This window comes from Pinus tabuliformis, chromosome J (assembly GCF_031772625.1).
Source record: "Pinus tabuliformis cultivar Carrire ecotype Pingquan chromosome J, CPIR1, whole genome shotgun sequence".
In the NCBI taxonomy this organism is placed as follows: domain Eukaryota; kingdom Viridiplantae; phylum Streptophyta; class Pinopsida; order Pinales; family Pinaceae; genus Pinus; species Pinus tabuliformis.
This window is the reverse complement of record NC_142295.1, coordinates 180,192,856-180,197,732: the sequence shown is the minus strand read 5'-3', so window position 1 is coordinate 180,197,732 and position 4,877 is coordinate 180,192,856. Positions and strand designations below refer to the sequence as shown.

General features: G+C 36.0%; 1 pseudogene; it reads right to left on the bottom strand.

Moving 5' to 3' along the window:
* Positions 1-2,528: 2,528 nt before the first annotated feature.
* On the bottom strand, positions 2,529-3,194 carry LOC149226263 (uncharacterized; annotated as a pseudogene).
* Between the last annotated feature and the right edge of the window lie 1,683 nt (positions 3,195-4,877).

The following is a 4,877-nucleotide window of genomic DNA, read 5'->3' as shown; positions in this document are numbered from 1 at the left end:
TAGCTTAGCTCTCCTCCTATGGTGGCTCAAACACCTCAATCACATTCAATAATCTCTACACAACAAATTCAACAGATCCTTTACCCACTGCAAACAGATTTTGAAGCAACAAAGGAAAGAACAATCTTTTCGTCAACAAAGGAAAGAATAAGAAAGAACTCAAAAAAAATTCTCTGCAACAAATTTTTGATGTTGGGTGCACACAAGAGATAAGTCACACTCTCAATGCTCCTCCTATGGCCAATACACTCTCCACCAGAATCTTAATCTGCTGCACATAGGAAAATAATAGACACTCTCAATGCTCAACCATCTATCTTTCAAAGGCTCACACAATGACCACTCAATTTGATCACTCACAGAAAAACTCATGCTCTCAACATTGAACCTCCCTCTCATACCAAATTGGAGAACACAGTGAGCAACAACTTGATCATTTGATTTAAAATGAGGGATATTTATACATGGAGAAGAAGTTTCTGGATTGCCTAGGCTCTCGGTGGCGATGGCTTCTTCAAGAAGCTAGGTGAACTCTCTAGAAACTACGATACATGGTGTCCATTCTTCGTTACATCCAACTTGTATAATCCTCCAACTCCCATTCCTTTTGCAACAACCTTCTAGTTTTCGTGCATATCCTTTACCAAGTAATGTGATTTCACAAATTCAACTCTTGAATGTTGATCTATAATAGTAGAGACTGAAATTAATTTCTTCTTTAATCTTGGAACATACACCACATTTTGAATTTGTTTTGTTTGTCCATTAGGCATCGTAACACTTATATCACCATATCCTTTAATTTCATCTGATCTATTACCTCCTAAATAGATGTGTGCACCATTACTAACTTCATGATAAGTATCAAACCAATCTCTTTTGCATGACATGTGGATTGATGCACCAAAATCTATAAACCAAGCATTATCTTCATCATTTTCTGCAGATAAAGGAACATTGGAAACAAATAATTTAAGATTTCTAAAATCATTACTGATTGCCTCATCTCTATCAACATAATTTCATGTATGTCTTCTTTGTTTCAATTGATTAGACCTTTCTTTTCATTTAGCAAATGACGAGGTTTTCCAAAGTAATAACATACATCATCTCTACTTGATTTGGCATTTGACCTTCGTGAGGTGTACCCTGAAATGATTTGACCTTTTGGCCTTTTGCCTTTATTTTTTTCCCATTGTTTGCCTTTGAAGCATTGCTTCCCTTTAGCCATCAATGCTAAATATGAATTGGGATATTTTTGAATAAGATTTCTTGTCGACTCTTTGGCTTGCATAAGTAGGCCTACTAACTCATCAAACATAGGTGCCTTCTCTCTAGCTGAAAGACAAGTGATAAACATCTAATATTAATCAAGCATTCCATTTAGTGCACAATAACCAAGTACTATATATTGTTTCACCAATGTTGCTTAATTTATCCTTTAGATCCTTAATTCTAGAAATAGAATTATTGACACTTTCATTTTCTTTCGTCTTAATTGAAAGAAGCTTACTCTTTAAATACAATATTAGATTTGTAGTCTTAGTATCATACAAATTGTTGAAAGTATCCCATATTTCCTTGGATATTTTGCACTCTCTAACATGTGAAATAATATTATCCTTAACATACATCCACAAAACACTTTTTCTTTGTTTTGGGTAGCTCCCAATCTTAAATTGCAGGATCTTTTGCTTGAAAAGACACTGACTTGACTTCGGCTATAGATACAATCCTCCATATTTTATATCCTTCCCTCAAAATGCTTAAACACAACATCTACCAGCAAAAGCTTCTTTGATCTTGCAAGCAAAAACATACGATGATGTGACCAATAAGCAAATGACTCCATCTCACGGTGAGTATAACTCAGATCTACAGCGTATCTCTACTCCTTTGGTGGCTCGAACACCTCAATCACATTAAAAGTCTCTACGCAGCAACTTCACCGAGTTCGCCCTTCACTATAGCCTTTACCCACTGCAAACGGAATTTTCTGCAACAAAAGAAAGAGCAAGAAAGAGCTCAAACAAACTTCTTTGCAACAAATTTCTCACGCTGGATGCACACAAGAGATAAGTCACACTCTCAACACTCAACCTCTGGCCAATACGCCCTCCACCATAAGCTTAATCTGTTGCGCGCACACGGGAAATAATAGACACTCTCAAGGCTCAACACAATGGTCTTTCCAAGGTTCAAGCAGTGATCTCTGAGTCTGATCGCTCACAGAAAACCTCAAGCTCTCAACGCTCAACCTTTCTCCGATACCAAATCAGAGTTTCACACTCAAAAAACTTGATCACTTTATTACCACTGAATTTTATTTATACAATGAGATGAAGCTTCTGGATCGCCTGTATTGTCCGTGGCGATTGCTTCTTCAAGAAGCTAGGTGAATTCTCCAAAAAAACAGAAAGACAACCTTGCGGTAGATTGGAATTACTGTTTATCCAACGCTAACAACCCCTGAATCTAGTGTTGCATAATTCGGAATACATAGGCCAAGTTCATTCTCAGAATCAATTTCATTCAATAAAACCAGTTCTAGTTAGGATAGCATTTCGAACTTCCGTGAGATCTCTGCCTTAGAGAATTCTCCCAATGCCTTCAGACACTCAGAACGAAGTTATTTCAATGCGAGCAAGCTCCATGGCAACGAGCACATGGGGAGGGATCCATTCAAAATAAGTGTCATGACCATATTCATTATCATCACTATCATCATTAACTATGCATTGACTTCTCCAGTTATTCTCATTCTTCTTCTCCTCCCATACCATCTCAGACCAGTCACGGATATTTACAGGTGAAGAGTGATATGTGACTCTCCTCCTAATATTCTCTTCATGGCAAAACTCCTTCCTAGGAATTTTCACTGATCTGCTAGTATTACCTCCAATTGATTTGCATACTGGAATACCATTAAATCCTTTTTCCTGTAATCCAGCTTGCTTAGCCTCAACATCATTAACACTACCCTATATATCCTCATTAAACTCTTCCATCTCCCCGCAACAATCCTCACACCTTCCGAATTGCTGAAGCCCAAACAACTTGTAGATATGATAGTTCTTATTAGCTTTGTTAGGCCAGCACAACATATAATTACTCCCATCCATGGCCAACCAAGGGCATTTCTTCAAGATCTCACTCCTATTATTTTGTATGAAGTTTTCTCAGATTGACCGACCTCCAAAATTTTTGGTGGCACCGGCAGGTTCTTCACAAAGATATGCCAAAATTGCAATAACCCATCTCTGGATCACTGGATAGCCTACCAAGATTTTCAGATTGTACCATATCTCGTAATTTTTCACAACTTCAGCCAATTCGACGTTCTCTGGCAAAATACCTCTGATTCCTCCTTGTAGTCACCGGGAACTCGGTGTCCTCATCCTTTAGTGCTATTTCAGACCTAAAGCACATTTGCAAAAAGCTGTGCAGTCCATCAGAATGGAGGCATCATTATTAGAATCAGGGTGAACATCAACGCTGTCTTTAATTTTATTCATTTTTCTGGCAACTTGTTTACGTCAAAATCTGAAATTAAGAACGAACTGATAGACAGTCATCAAATTTTAAAAGCTGCACTTTAAATGTTACTAAGTTTTTCTTTTTTAGTGTGTATATTTTTTTTCCGAAGGTGGCAAAACTTATCAAACTCAGGTGTCAAACCAACAGTGAGGACAACCTGGCTGCTATCGGCGAATGTCGATTTGACTCATCACCGTTATCAAGGAAAACCACGCCACCTGTAATAACCCGCTGGTGGTCCGTAAGGGAGCAGGCTTTCACTCCTGCCAGATGCCTCTGGGTCTTGGGCCGTTAACCTGTTTCCTTACGTCCGAGGAAGACGAGCTCTTAGCCAAGCAGAAGCGGTTTTACGACATATTTTAGTGTGTATATATATATATATATATATATATTTGGTAATTTTATCAAAAAAAAATAATAAAATTAATTTAAATCATGGATTTAAATGATGAAATCTATATATTAAATATATCATATAAATGTTTCACAATTTTTGTTACAATACTGATTTTCGTAGCCTTTTACAATGTCAAAATTATAGTAAGCTTTGGCTTTTCCAAGCTTTTTGAGCATAAGAATAAAATCTTAAATCAAAATAAATAATTTGTTTCTTTAGCTCCCATAGACCATTGTTTGGTGTGAAGAGACATTAACCACCACCACCATCATCCTATATCATCAATAATAAATTAAAAAAATCATAATTTTCAAAAAATTGAAATACCAAACTACCCAAGAAAAAAAACCAATTTAAAATATAGTTATAAAGCACCTATACATATATAATACAAGTCTTTCAAATTTGTTTTCCTAAACGAAATCTATTTATACATTCAATAATACACTAAAAAAACCCCAATCTTCAAAAATTGCAATAGTAAACCAAAAGAAAATTGTTATACGGCACCTATCCAGAAAGTTTAGATATGTTTAATTCCTGATTCCGATCTTCTTTGGAGACTTGATGCGCAGTCAGCTGAGACAGCGAATAGTCCTGCCCTAGCCCAATCCCGTTACAAATAATTGATGAGATTTGTGTCATTCGTTACGGGAGTACTAATTGAAATTAGATAAGAGCCCTGAGCTTTTGTGTTCGTTCCTCTCTGGCTTTTGTTAGCCTAGGGGTACTAGTCGGGCTATAGTCGTAACCCTGGTTTTGAATTTGGGCAAGTCACTGATTCTTTTACATTTGTAATACATATATAAAAGATTAAAAAATATAAAGAATATATATATAACATACTAAATAATATTAAGATGAAAAAGTGTATATTTTTGGTATTTTTAGAAAAGTGGAAACAGAAAAACATTTTATTTTAAAATGTGAATTTTTCATAAAC